This window comes from Tenrec ecaudatus, chromosome Y (assembly GCF_050624435.1).
Source record: "Tenrec ecaudatus isolate mTenEca1 chromosome Y, mTenEca1.hap1, whole genome shotgun sequence".
NCBI lineage: Eukaryota > Metazoa > Chordata > Mammalia > Afrosoricida > Tenrecidae > Tenrec > Tenrec ecaudatus.
Genome location: NC_134549.1, coordinates 92,965 through 107,620, shown reverse-complemented (window position 1 = coordinate 107,620; position 14,656 = coordinate 92,965).

The window sequence follows — 14,656 nt, the reverse complement described above, 5'->3', positions numbered from 1 at the left end:
GGGCCACTGTAAGGGTTAGGGTAAGGTTAGGGTTAGGGTTAGGGTTAGGTTAGGGCTAGGGCTTGCGTACGACTAAGGCTAAGGCTAGGGCTATAGCTTGCGATAGGGTCAGGTTTAGGGTTGGTTTAGGGTTAGGGCTTGGTCTAGAGCAAAGGGCAGGGATAGGACTAGGGCTAGTTCTAGGTGTAGCACTAGGGTTAAGGCTAGATTTGGTTTAGGTTCAGGGTTTGGGTTAGGGTTAGGGATAGTACTAGGGACATGTCTAGGACTAGGGATAGGGCTGGTGTTAGGGACAGGGCTAGGCTAGGGCTAGGACTACGGTGAGGGCTAGGTCTAGGGTTAGAGATAGGGTTAAGGGTAGGATTAAGGCTTGGTCTAGGGCTAGGCCTAAGGCTAGGCCTAAGTCTAGGCAAAGGGCAAGGACTAGGGCTAGAGTGAGGGTTAACTTTACGTTTAGGGTTAGGGTTAATGTTAGGGTTAGGTGTAGAATAAGGGCCGTGTTAAGGCTAGGGTAAGATTAGGACTAGGCCTAGGCCTAAGGTTAGGGTAAGGGACCAGGTTAGAATTAGGGTACAGGTTATGGCTAGGGCTAGGGCTAGAGCTAGTGCTAGAGATAGGGCTAGGGCTAGGTTTAGGGTTAGGGGTAGTGTTAGGACTAGGGCTAGGGCTAGGATAGGGTTAGGGTTAGGGCAAGACTAGGGCTATTGCCCGGGCTAAGCCTGGGGCTAGGGCTAGGGATAGGTCTAGGGCAAGTTCTAGGTGTAGTGCTATAGCTTGGCTTTGGTTATGTTTAAGGCTAGGTGTAGTGTTAAGGTGAGGGTTAGGGCTAGGTTTTGGGTTAGGGCTAGGGCTAGGGCTATGGTTACTGCTAGGACTAGGGCTAGGTCAAGGGATAGGTTTAGGGTTAGAGTTAGGATTAGTGTTAGTGTTAGGTTTAGGTTTAGGGTTAGGGATAGGGTTAGAGTTAGGTTCAGGGGTGAGGGTTAGGGATAAGATTAGGGTTGGGGTTAGGATTAGGGCCAGGGCTATGGTTAGAGATAAGGCTACAGCTAGGGTTAAGGCTACGGTTAGGGCTACGTTTAGGGTTAGGTTTACGGTTACGAGTAGGGCTTTGGCTAGGCTAGTGCTACGGCAAGTGCTAGGTTTAGGGATAGGGCTTGGGCTAGGGCTAGGCCTAGGGCTAGGGTTAGTATTAGGTTTAGGGTCAGAGTTAGGTTTAGGGTAAGGGCCAGGGTTAGGGCTCGGGCTAAGTTTAGGGTTAAGGCTGGGGCTAGGGCTAGGTCTAGGGCTAGGACTAGGTTTAGTTTAGGGTTAAAGCTAGGGATAGGACTAGGACTAGGGCTAGGGCTAGGGCTAGCACTAGGCCTATGGCTAGGGCTAGTGCTAGGGTTAATGTTAGGTTTAGGGTTAGGCCTGGGCTACGGCTAGGACTAGGGCTAGTGCTAGGATAGTAATAGAGTTAGGGTTAGGGATAGGGCTAGGTATAGGGATAGTGCTTGGGCTAGGGCTCGGGGTAGGACTAGGGCTAGCGTTAGGGTTAGGGTTAGGGATAAGGCTAGGCCTAGGGCCAGGGCCAGGTCTAAGGCTGAGGCCAGGGCTAGGGTTTGGTCTTTGACTAGGGCTAGGGCTTGGTTTAGGTTTAGGGTTACGGTTAAGTATAGGGCTATGGTTAGGTTTGAGGTTAGGGTTAGGGTTTGCCTAGATGTAGCGCTAGGCTAAGGCTAGGACAAAGTCTAGAGCTTGGTCTAGGGCTAGGGTTAGAATTAGGAATAGGGATAAGGTTAGAGTTACGGTTAGGGTTAGGGTTAGGTTTAGGGTAAGTGTTAGGGTTAGGTTTAGGGTTAGGGGTTTGGTTTAGGGTTAGGTTTAGGGTTAGGTGTTAAGTGTTAAGGGTGAGGGTTAGGGTTAGGGTTTGGGTTAGGGTTAGGGTTAGGGTTAGGGATAGGATTGGGGGTTAGGGTTAGGGATAGGGTTAGGGTTAGGGTTAGGTGTTAGGGTTAGGGTTAAGGTTAGGGTTAGGGTTAGGGTTAGGGTTTTGGGGTTCAGGGTTCAGGTTAGGGGTTAGGGTTAGGTTTAGGGTTAGGGTTAGGGTTAGGGTTCGGTTTAAGTTTAGTGTAAGAGTTAGGGTTAGGCTTAGGGTTAGGGTTAGGATTAGGTTTAGGGTTAGGGTTAGAATCAGGGTCAGGATCAGGGTCAGGGTCGGGGTCAGGCTCGGTGTCAGGGTTGGGGTCGGGGTCGGGGTTAGTGTTAGGGTCAAGGTCAGGGTCAGGGTCATGGTCTGGGTTAAGGGTTAGTGTTAAGGGTTAAGGGTTATGGTTAGGGTTAGGGTCAGGGTCAGGGTTAGGGTTTGTGTTAGGGTTAGGGTTAGGGTCAGGGTCAGGGTAGGGGTTAGGGTCAGGGTTAGGGTCGGGGTTGGGCTCGGGGTTGAGTCGGGGTCGGGGTTAGTGTTAGGGACAAGATCAGGGTCAGGGTCATGGTCAGGGTTAAGGATTAAGGGTTAGGGTTAGGGTTAGAGTTAGGTTTAAGGGTTAAGTCTTAAGGGTTAGGGTTAAGGGTTATGTTTTGGGTTAGGTTTAGGTTTAGGTTTAGGTTTAGGTTTAGGGTTACGGTTAAGGTTAGGGTTAGGGTTAGGATTAGGGTTAAGTTTTAGGGTTAGGGTTAAGGGTTAGGGTTAGGGTTAGGTTTAGGGTTAGGTTTAGGGTTAGGGTTAGCTTAGGGCTAGGGCTAGCGCACGACTAAGGCTAGGGCTATAGCTTGCGATAGGTTCAGGTTTAGGGTTGGTTTAGGGTTGGGCTAGGTCTAGCGTAAAGGCTAGGGCTAGCACTAGGGCTAGTTCTAGGTCTAGCACTAGGTTTAGGGCTAGATTTGGTTTAGGTTCAGGGTTTGGGTTAGGGTTAGGGATAGGTCTAGGGACAGGTCTAGGACAAGGGATAGGGCTGGTATTAGGGACAGGGCTAGGCTAGGGCTAGGAATAGGGTGAGGGCTAGGTCTAGTGTTAGAGATAGGGTTAAGGGTAGGATTAAGGCTTGGTGTAGGGCTAGGCCTAGGGCTAGGCCTAAGTGTAGGCCTAGGGCTAGGACTATGGCTAGAGTGAGGGTTAAGTTTAGTTTTAGGGTTAGGCTTAGGGTTAATGTTAGTGTTAGGGCTAGAATAAGGGCTGTGTTAAGGCTAGGGTAAGGCTAGGACTAGGCCTAGGCCTAAGGTTAGGGTAAGGGACCAGATTAGAATTAGGGTACAGATAATGGCTAGGGCTAGGGCTATGGTTACTGCTAGGACTAGAGCTAAGTCAAGGGATAGGTTTAGGGTTAGGGTTAGGATTAGCGTTAGGGTTAGGTTTAGGTTTAGGGATAGGGTTAGATTTAGGTTCAGGGGTGAGGGTTAGGGATAAGATTAGGGTTGGTGTTAGGTTAGGGCCAGGGCTATGGATAGGGATCAGGCTACAGCTAGGGTTAAGGCTACGGCTAGGGCTACATTTAGGGTTAGGTTTAGGGTTACGTGTAGGGCTATGGCTAGTCTAGTGCTACGGCAAGTGCTAGGTTTAGGGTTGGGCCTTGGGCTAGGCCTAGGCCTAGGGCTAGGGTTAGTATTAGGTTTAGGGTCAGAGTTAGGTTTAGGGTACGGGCCATGGTTAGGGATAGGGCTAGGGTTAAGGCTGGGGCTAGGGCTAGGTCTAGGGCTAGGACTAGGTTTAGTTTAGGGTTAAAGCTAGGGATAGGACTAGGACTAAGGCTAGGGCTAGGGCTAGCACTAGGCCAATGGCTAGGGCTAGTGCTAGGCTTAGTGTTAGGTTTAGGGTTAGGCCTGGGCTACGGCTAGGACTAGGGCTAGTGCTAGGATAGTAATAGGGTTAGGGTTAGGGCTAGGGCAAGGGATAGGGATAGTGCTTGGGCTAGGGCTCGGGGTAGGACTAGGGCTAGCGTTAGGGTTAGGGTTAGGGATAAGGCTGGGCCTAGGGCCAGGGCTAAGGCTGAGGCCAGGGCTAGGGTTCGGTCTTTGACTAGGGCTAGGGCTTGGGTTAGGTTTAGGTTTACGGTTAAATATAGGGCTATGGATAGGATTGGGGTTAGGGTTAGGGCTTGCCTAGGGGTAGCGCTACGCTAAGGCTAACACCAGGTCTAGGGCTAGGTCTAGGGATAGGGTTAGGATTAGAAATAGGGATAGGGTTAGAGTTAGGGTTAGGGTTAGGGTTAGGGTTAGGGCTAGGGTTAGGGTTAGGGTTAGGGTTAGGGGTTAGGGTTAGGGTTAGGGTTAGGGTCTGCGTTATGGTTAGCGTTAGGGTTACTGTTAGGGTTAGGGTGAGGGTTTTAGGGTTAGGTTTAGGGTTAATTTTAGGGTTAGGGTTAGGGTTAGGGTTAGGGTTATGGTTAGGGTTAGGGTTATGGTTAGGGTTAAGGTTAAGGTTAGGGGTTAGGTTGTTAGGGGTTGAGGTTAGTGGTTAGGTGTTTTGGTTAGGGTTAGGGTTAGGGTTAGGGTTAGGGTTAGCATTAGGGTTAGCGTTTGGTTAGAGGTAGAGTTAAGGTTAGGGTTAGGGTGAGGGTTAGGGTTAGGGTTAGGTTTAGGGTTAGGCTTAGGGTTAGGGATAGGGTTAGGGTTTTAGAGTTAGGATTAGGTGTAGGGTTAGGGTTAGGGTTAGGTTAGGGTTACGGTTTTAGGGTTAGGGTTAGGGTTATAGTTAGGGTTAGGGTAAAGGTTAGGGTTTAGGGGTTAAGGTTAGGTTTAGGGTTAGGGTTAGGGTTAGGGTTAGGGTTTGTGTTAGGGTTAGGGTTACGGTTAGTGTTAGTGTTAGAGTTAGGGTTAGGGGTTAGGGGTTAGGGGTTAGGGTTAGGGTTAGGTTTAGGGTTAGGGTTAGGTTTGGGTTCTGGTAAGGGTTCGGGTTAGTGTTAGGGTTAGCTTTAGGGTTAGCGTTAGAGTTAGTGTTAGGGTTAGGGTTAAGGTTTTAGGGTTAGCATTAGTGTTAGGATTAGGGTTAGGGTTAGTGTTACGGTTAGGGTTAGGGTTAGGGTTAGGGATAGGGTTAGTTATAGGGTTTTAGGGTTAGGGGTAAGGGTAGGGTTAGGGATAGGGTTAGGTTTAGGGTTAGGGTTAGTGTTAGGGTTAGGGTTAGGGTTTTATAGTTAGGGTTAGTGTTAATGTTAGGGTTTGGGTTAGGGTTAGGGTTAGGGTTAGGGTTTGGGTTACGGTTAGGGTTAGTGTTAGGGTTAGGGTTAGGGGTTAGGGGTTAATAGTTAGGGGTTAGGGGTTAGGGTTAGGGTTAGGGTTAGCGTTACGGTTAGGGTTAGGGTTAGCGTTAGTGTTAGCATTAGGGTTAGGGTTTGGGTTTTAGGGTTAGGCTTAGGCTTAGGGTTTTAGGTTTACGGTTAGGGTTAGGGTTAGGGTTAGGATTTTAGGGTTAGGGTTAGGGTTAGGGTTAGGGTTAGGGTTAGGGTTAGGGTTAGGGTTAGGGTTAGGGTTAGGGTTAGTGATAGGGTTAGGATTAGGGTTAGGGTTAGGGTTAGGGTTAGTGTTAGGTTTAGGGTTAGGGTTAGGGTTAGCATTAGGTTAGCGTTAGGGTTAGCGTTAGGGTTAGCGTTAGGGTTAGGGTTAGGGTTACGGTTTAAGGGTTAGGGTTTTAGGGTTAGGGTTAGGCTTATGGTTAGGGTTAGGGTTTTAGGGTTATGGTTAGGGTTAGGGTTAGGGTTACTGTTAGGGGTTAGGGGTTAGGTATTAGGGTTAAGGTTAGGGTTAGGCTTAGTGTTAGGGTTAAGGTTAGGGTTATTCTTATGGTTAGGGTTAGGGTTAGGGTTTGGGTTAGGGTTAGGGTTAGTGTATGGGTTAGGGTTAGTGTTAGGGTTAGGTTTAGCGTTGGGTTAGCATTAGGGTTAGGATTAGGCTTACGGTTTTAGGGTTAGAGTTTTAGGGTTAGGGTTAGGATTAGGGTTAGGGTTAGGGTTAGGGTTTTAGGGTTATGGTTAGGGTTAGGGTTACGGTTAGGGGTTAGGGGTTAGGGCTTAGGGATTAGGGTAAGGTTAGGGTTAGGCTTAGTGTTAGGGTTAGGGTTAAGGTTAGGGTTAGTGTTAGGGTTAGGCTTAGGGTTTGGGTTAGGGTTAGGGTTAGGGTTAGTGTATGGGTTAGGGTTAGTGTTATGGTTAGGGTTAGCGTTAGGGTTAGCGTTAGGGTTAGCGTTAGGGTTAGCGTTAGGGTTAGGGTTACGGTTTTAGGGTTAGGGTTTTAGGGTTAGGTTTAGGGTTAGGGTTAGGGTTTTAGGGTTATGGTTAGGGTTAGGGTTATGGTTACGGTTAGGGCTTAGGGGTTAGGGGTTAGGGATTAGGGTTAAGGTTAGGGTTAGGCTTAGTGTTAGGGTAAGGGTTAAGGTTAGTGTTAGTGTTAGGGTTAGGGTTAGGGTTAGGGTTTGGGTTAGGGTTAGGGTTAGTGTATGGGTTAGGGTTAGTGTTAGGGTTAGGGTTAGGGTTAGTGATAAGGTTAGGGTTAGGGTTAGGGTTAGTGTTAGGGTTAGGGTTAGGGTTAGCGTTAGGGTTAGCGTTACGGTTAGGGTTTGCGTTATGGTTAGCGTTAGGGTTAGGGTTAGGGTTTTAGGGTTAGGGTTAGGCTTAGGGTTAAGATTTTAGGTTTAGGGTTAGGGTTAGTGTTAGGGTTAGGGTTAGGATTTTAGGGTTAGGGTTAGGGTTAGTGTTAGGGTTAGGGTTAAGGTTAGTGATAGGGTTAGGGTTAGGGTTAGTGTTAGGGTGAGGGTTAGGGTTAGGGTTAGCGTTAGGGTTAACGTTAGGGTTAGCATTAGGGTTAGGCTTAGGGTTAGGGTTTTAGTGTTAGGGTTTTAGGATTAGGGTTAGGGTTAGGATTAGGGCTAGCGTTAGGATTAGGATTAGGGTTAGGGTTAGGGTTTTAGTGTTAGGGTTAGGGTTAGTGTTAGGGTTAGTGTTTTAGGGTTATGGTTAAGGTTAGGGTTAGGGTTACGGTTAGGGGTTAGGGTTAGAGTGTAGGGTTATGGTAAGGGTTAGGGGTTATTGGTTAGGGTTTAGGGGTTAGGGTTAGGGTTAGGGTTAAGGTTAGATTTAGGTTTAGGGTTAGAGTTAGGTTTAGGGTTAGTTTTAGGGTTAGGGTTAGGGTTAGGGTTAGGTTTAGGGTCAGGGTCTGGGTCAGGTTTAGGGTTAGGGTCATGGTCAGGGTCAGGGTCATGGTCAGGGTTAAGGGTTAGTGTTAAGGGTTAAGGGTTAAGGGTTATGGTTATGGTTAGGGTCAGGGTCAGTGTTAGGGTTAGGTTTAGGGTTAGGGTCAGGGTCAGGGTAGAGGTCAGGGTCCTGGTCAGGGTCGGGGTCGGGGTCGGGGTTGAGTCGGGGTTATGTTAGGGTCAAGATCAGGGTCAGGGTCATGGTTAGGGTTAAGGATTAGGGTTAAGGGTTAAGGGTTAGGTTTAGGGTTAGGGTTAGAGTTAGGGTTAAGGGTTAAGTCTTAAGGGTTAGGGTTAAGGGTTAAGGGTTAAGTTTAGGGTTAGGATTAGGGTTAAGTTTTAGGGTTGGGGTAAGGGTTAGGTTTAGGGTTAGGTTTAGGGTTAGGGTTAGGGTTAGATTAGGGCTAGGGCTAGCGCACGACTAAGGCTAGGGCTATAGCTTGCAATAGGGTCAGGTTTAGGGTTGGTTTAGGGTTAGGGCTCGTTCTAGCGTAAAGGCTAGGGCTAGCACTAGGGCTAGTTCTAGGTCTAGCACAAGGTTTAGGGCTAGATTTGGTTTAGGTTCAGGGTTTGGGTTAGGGTTAGGTATAGGTCTAGGGGCAGGTCTAGGACTAGGGATAGGGCTGGTGTTAGGGACAGGGCTAGGCTAGGGCTAGGGCTAGGGTAAGGGCTTGGTCTAGGGTTAGAGATAGGGTTAAGGGTAGAATTAAGGCTTGGTGTAGGGCTGGGCCTAGGGCTAGGCCTATGTCTAGGCCTAGGGCTAGGACTAGGGCTAGAGTGAGGGTTAAGTTTAGGTTTAGGGTTAGGGTTAGGGTTAATGTTAGGATTAGAGCTAGAATAAGGGCTGTGTTAGGGCTAGGGTAAGGCTAGGACAAGGCCTAGGCCTAAGGTTAGTGTAAAGGACCAGGTTAGAATTAGGGTACAGGTTATGGCTAGGGCTAGGGCTGGAGGTAGTGCTAGAGATAGGGCTAGGGCTAGGTTTAGGGTTAGGGGTAGGGTTAGGTTAAGAGTTAGGGCTAGGGTGAGGGCTAAGTCTAGCGACGGGTATAGGGTTAGTGTCAGGATTAGGGTAGGGTTAGGATTAGGGTTAGGGCTAGGGCTACGGCTGGGGTAGGGCTACGGCTAGGTTTAGGGCTAGCATTATGTTTTGGGTTATGTGTAGTGCTATGGCTTGGGCTAGAGCTAGGGCTAGGGTTAGCATTAGGTGTAGCGCTCGGTGTAGATCTAGCACTAGGGCTAGTGCTAGGGCTATGGTTAGGGTTATGGTTAGGGCTAGGTCTAGGGCTAGGTGTAGTGCTAGTGATAGGGTTAGGGCTTGGTACTGGGTTAGGGCTACTGTAGGGGTTCGGGTTAGGTTTAGGGTTAGTGTTAGGGCTAGGGCTAGGGTTAGGTTTACGGCTAGAACTAGGGCTAGGACTAGGCCTAGGGCTAGGGATAGGGCCAGTGTAAGGGTTAGGGTTAGGTTAGGGTTAGGGTTAGGGTTAGCTTAGGGCTAGGGCTAGCTCACGACTAAGGCTAAGGATAGGGCTATAGCTTGAGATAGGGCCAGGTTTAGGGTTGTTTTAGGCTTAGGGCTAGGTCTAGCGCAAGGGCTAGGGCTAGTACTAGGGCTAGTTCTAGGTCTAGCACTAGGTTTAGGACTAGATTTGGTTTAGGTTCAGGGTTTGGGTTAGGGTTAGGGATAGGTCTAGGGACAGGTCTAGGACTAGGGATAGGGCTGGTGTTAGGGACAGGGCTAGGCTAGGGCTAGGGTCTAGGGTGAAGGCTAGGTCTAGGGTTAGAGTTAGGGTTAAGGGTAGGATTAATGCTTGGACTAGGGCTAGTCCTAGGGCTAGGCCTAAGTCTAGGACTAGGGCTTGGTCTAGGGCTAGAGTGAGGGTTAAGTTTCGGTTTAGTGTTAGGGTTAGGGTTAAGGTTAGGGTTAGGGCTAGAATATGGGCTGTGTTAGGGCTAGGGTAAGGCTAGGACTAGGACTAGGCCTAGTCCTAAGGTTAGGGTAAGGGACCAGGTTACAATTAGGGTACAGGTTATGGCTAGGGCGAGGGCTAGAGCTAGTTCTAGAGATACGGCTAGGGCTAGGTTTAGGGTTAGGAGTAGTATTAGGGCTAGGGCTAGGGCTAGGATAGGGTTAGGGTTAGGACAAGACTAGGGCTAATGCCACGGCAAAGCCTAGGGCTAAGGATAGGGATAGGGCTAGAGCTAGGTCTAGGTGTAGTGCTAGGGTTTGGCTTTGGTTACGTTTAAGGCTAGGTTTAGGGTAAGGTGAGGGTTAGGGCTAGGGTTTGGGTTAGGGCTAGGGCTAGGACTATGGTTACTGCTAGGACTAGGGCTAGGTCACGGGATAGGGTTAGGGTTAGGGTTAGGATTTGTGTTAGGGTTAGGTTTAGGGTTAGGGATAAGGTTAGGGATAGGGTTAGAGTTAGGTTCAGGGTTGTGGGTTAGGGATAAGATTAGGGTTAGGGTTAGGATTAGGGCCAGGACTATGGATAGGGATCAGGCTACAGCTAGGGTTAAGCTACGGCTAGGGCTACGTTTAGGGTTAGGTTTAGGGTTACGAGTAGGGCTATGGCTAGGCTAGTGCTACGGCAAGTGCTAGGTTTGGGATTAGGGCTTGGGCTAGGGCTAGGGTTAGGGTTAGTATTAGGTTTAGGGTCAGAGTTAGGTTTAGGGTAAGGGCCAGGGTTAGGGCTAGGGCTAGGGTTAAGCCTGGGGCTAGGGCTAGGTCTAGGGCTAGGTCTAGGTTTAGTTTAGGGTTAATGCTAGGGATATGACTAGGACTAGGGCTAGCACTAGGCCTATGGCTAGGGCTAGTGCTAGGGTTCGTGTTAGGTTTAAGGTTAGGCCAAGGCTACTGCTAGGACTAGGGCTATTGCTAGGATAGTAATAGGGTTAGAGTTAGGGATAGGGCTAGGTATAGGAATAGTACTTGGGCAAGGGCTTGGTGTAGGACTAGGGCTAGCGTTAGGGTTAGGGTTAGGGATAAGACTAGGCCTAGGGCCAGGGCTAGGGTTTGGTCTTTGACTAGGGCTAGTGCTTGTGTTAGGCTTAGGGTTAGGGTTAAGTATAGGGCTATGGCTAGGTTTGGGGTTAGGGTTAGGTCTTGCCTAGGGCTAGGGCTAGGGTTAGGATTAGGAATAGGGATAGGGTTAGAGTTAGGGCTAAGGTTAGGGCTAGAGCTATGGCGTGTGGTAGAGCTGGGGTTAAGGTTCAGGTTAAAGCTAGGGCTAGGGCTAGTGCTAGGGATAGGGCTAGGGTTAGTCTTAGGGGTAAGTTTAGGGCTAGGGCTAGGACTGGGGCTAGAGCTAGGGTTACAGTTAGGTTTAAGGTTAGGTTTATGTTTCAGTTTAGGGTTAGGGTTAGAATTAGGTTTCAGGGTTAGGGTTAGGGTCAAGATTAGACTTGGGTTAGGGTTAGGGCTAGGTTTAGTTTACGGTTCACGCTAGGGATAGGGCTACGACTAGGGCTATGGCTAGGGCAAAGGCGATGGCTAGGGTTAGGGATAGGTTTAGTTTTATGGGTACAGTTAGGGCTAGGGCTAGGACTAGGGTTAGGGTTAGGTTTAGGGCTAGGGCTAGGGCTAGGCTTAGGGCGTGGTGTAGGGCTAGGTCTAGGATTAGGGCTAGTTCTAGGGCTATGGCTATGGCTAGGGTTAGGGTTAATATTAGAGCTATGGCTAAGGCTAGGTCTAGGGCTAGGGTTAGGTTTAGGGTCAGGGTCAGGTGAGGTTCAGGGTTAGTTTTAGGGTTAAGCCTTGGTCTAGAGCTAGGTCTAGGACTAGGGCTAGGGCTAGGGTTAGGATGAGGGCGCAGGTTTAGGGTTAGGGGTAGGGTTAGGTTTAGGGTTATGGCCAGGGCGAGGGCTAGGGCTAGCGCCGGGGATAGGGTTAGGGTTAGAATTAGGGTAGGGTTAAGATTAGGGTTAGGGCTAGGGCTACAGCTAGGGCTAGGGCTATGGCTAGGTTTAGGGCTAGCATTATGGTTAGGGTTATGTGTAGTGCTATGGCTAGGGCTAGAGCTAGGGCTAGTGTTAGAGTTAGGTGTAGCGCTCGGTGTAGATCTAGCACTAGGGCTAGTGCTAGGGCTAGGGCTAGGGTTAGGGTTAGGGCTAGGGCTAGGTCTACTGCTAGTGCTAGGGTTAGGGCTTAGGATTGGATTAGGGCTAGCGTAGGGGTCGGGTTAGGTTTAGGGTTACTGTTAGGGCTAGGGCTAGGGTTAGGTTTAAGGCTAGAACTAGGGCTAGGACTAGGCCTAGGGCTAGGATTAGGGCCAGTGTAAGGGTTAGGGTTAGGGTTAGGGTTAGGGTTAGGGTTAGGGTCAGGGTTAGGGTTAGCTTAGGGCTTGGGCTAGCGCACGACTAAGGCTAAGGCTAGGGCTATAGCTTGTGATAGGGTCAGGTTTAGGGTTGGTTTAGGGTAAGGGCTAGGTCTAGCGCAAGTCTAGGGCTAGGACTAGGGCTAGTTCTAGGTCTAGCACTAGGTTTAGGGCTAGATTTGGCTTAGGTTCAGGGTTTGGGTTAGGGTTAGGGATAGGTCTAGGGACAGGTCTAGCACTAGGAATAGGGTTGGTGTTAGGGACAAGGCTAGGCTAGCGCTAGGGCTAGGGTGAGGGATAGGTCTAGGGTTAGAGATAGGGCTAAGGGTAGGATTAAGGCTTGGTCTAGGGCTAGGCCTAGGGCTAGAGTGAGGGTTTAGTTTAGGTTTAGGGTTAGGGTTAGGGTTAATGTTAGAGTTAGGGCTAGAATAAGGGCTGTGTTAGGGCTGGGGTAAGGCTAGGACTAGGTCTAGGCCTAAGATTAGGGTAAGAGACCAGGTTAGAATTAGGGTACAGGTTATGGCTAGGGCTATGGCTAGAGCTAGTGCTAGAGATAGGGCTAGGGCTAGGTTTAGGTTTAGGGGTAGGCTAGGGCTAGTGCTAGGGCTAGGATAGGGTTAGGGCTAGGGCAAGACTAGGGCTAGTGCCAGGGCTAAGCCTAGGGCTAGGGCTAGGTATAGGACTAGGGCAAGGTCTAGGTGTAGTGCTAGGGCTTGGCTTTGGTTATGTTTAAGGCTAGGTTTAGGGTAAGGTGAGGGTTAGGGCTAGGGTTTGGGTTAGGGCTAGTACTAGGGCTATGGTTACTGCTAAGACTAGGGCTAGGTCAAGGGATAGGGTTAGGGTTATTGTTAGGATTAGGGTTAGGGTTAGGTTTAGGGTTAGGGATGGGGTTAGAGTTAGGTTCAGGAGTGAGGGTTAGGGATAAGATTAGGATTGGGGTTAGGATTAGGGCCAGGACTATGGATAGGAATCAGGCTACAGCTAGGGTTAAGGCTACGGCTAGGGCTACGTTTAGGGTTAGGTTTAGGGTTACGAGTAGGGCTATGGCTAGGCTAGTGCTACGGCAAGTGCTAGGTTTGGGATTAGGGCTTGGGCTAGGGCTATTATTAGGTTTAGGGTCAGAGTTAGGTTTAGGGTAAGGGCCAGGGTTAGGGCTAGGTCTAGGGTTGAGGCTGGGGCTAGGGCTAGGTCTAGGGCTAGGTCTAGGTTTAGTTTAGGGTTAATGCTAGGGATAGGACTAGGACTAGGGCTAGCACTAGGCCTATGGCTAGGGCTAGTGCTAGGGTTAGTGTTAGGCTTAAGGTTAGGCCAAGGCTACGGCTAGGACTAGGGCTAGTGCTAGGAAAGTAATAGAGTTAGGGTTAGGGATAGGGCTAGGGATAGGGATAGTGCTTGGGCTAGGGCTCGGGGTAGGACTAGGGCTAGCGTTAGGTTTAGGGTTAGGGATAAGGCTAGGCCTAGGGCCAGGACTAAGGCTGAGGCCAGGGATAGGGTTTGGTCTTTGACTAGGGCTAGCGCTTGGGTTAGGTTTAGGGTTAGGGTTAAGTATAGGGCTATGGCTAGGTTTGGGTTAGGGTTAGGGCTTGCCTAGGGCTAGGCCTAGGTTTAGGATTAGGAAAGGGATAGGGTTAGAGTTAGGGCTAAGTTTAGGGCTATAACTAGAGCGTGTGGTAGAGCTAGGGTTAAGGTTCGGGATAAAACTAGGGCTAAGGCTAGAGCTAGGGCTAAGGCTAGAGCTAGGGCTAGGGATAGGGCTAGGTTCAGGCTTTGGGGTAAGGTTAGGTCTAAAGCTAGGGCTTGGGCTAGAGCTAGGGTTACAGTTAGGTTTAGGGTTAGGTTTATGTTTCAGTTTAGGTTTAGGGTTAGAATTAGGTTTCAGGGTTAGGGTTAGGGTCAGGATTAGAGTTAGGGTTAGGGTTAGGGCTAGGTTTAGTATAGGGTTCAAGCTAGGGATAGGCCTAGGTGTAGGGCTATGACTAGGGTTAGTGTTAGGTTTAGTGTTAGGGCTAGGGCTACGACTAGGACTAGGGCTAGGACTAGGGCCAGTGCTACGATAGTAATAGAGTTAGGGTTAGGGTTAGGGATAGGGCTAGGATAGGGATAGTGCTTGGGCTAGGGCTCGGGGTAGGACTTGGGCTAGCGTTACGGTTAGGGTTAGGGATAAGGCTAGGCCTAGGGCCAGGGCTAAGGCTGATACCAGGGCTAGGGCTAGGTGTATGTCTAGGGCCAGGGCATGGGTTAGGTTTAGGTTTAGGTTTAAGGATAGGGATATGGCTAGGTTTGGGGTTAGGGTTAGGGCTTGCCTAGGGGTAGGGCTAGGCTAAGACTAGGACTAGGTCTAGGGCTTGGTCTATGGTTACGGTTAGGATTAGGAATAGGGATAGGATGAGGGTTAGGGCTATGACTAGGTCATGTGCTAGAGCTAGGGTTAGGGTTAGGGTTAAGGCCAAGGCTGGGATTAGGGCTAGGCCTAGAGCTAGGTATAGGGCTAGGCTTAGGCTTAGGGGTAAGTTTAGGGCTAGGGCTAGGGCTAGGGCTAGGGCTTGGGCTAGAGCTAAGATTACAGTTAGGTTTAGGGTTAGGTTTATGTTTCAGTTTAGTGTTAGGGTTAGAATTAGGTTTCGGGGTTAGGGTTAGGGTTAGGATTAGGGTTAGTGTTAGGGCTAGGGCTAGGGCTAGGACTAGGGCTATCGCTAGGGCAAAGGCTATGGCTAGGGTTAGGGATAGGGTTAGTTTTATGGTTACAGTTAGGGCTAGGGCTAGGACTAGGGTTAGGGTTAGGTTTAGGGCTAGGGCTAGGCTTAGGGCGAGATGTAGGGCTAGGTCTAGGGCTAGGGCTAGTTCTAGGGCTATGGCTACGGCTAGGGTTATGGTTAATATTAGGGCTATGACTAGGGCTCGGTCAAGGGCTAGGGCTAGGTTTAGGGTCAGGGTCAGGTGAGGTTCAGGGTTAGTTTTAGGGTTAAGCCTTGGTCTAGAGCTAGGTCTAGGACTAGGGCTAGGGCTAGGGATAGGATGAGGGCTAGGTTCAGGATTAGGGGTAGTGTTAGGTTTAGGGTTACGGCTAGGGCGAGGGCTAGGGCTAGCGCCGGGGATAGGGTTAGGGTTAGGATTAGGGTAGGGTTAGGATTAGGGTTAGGGCTAGGGCTACGGCTAGGGCTAGGGCTACGGCTAGGTTGAG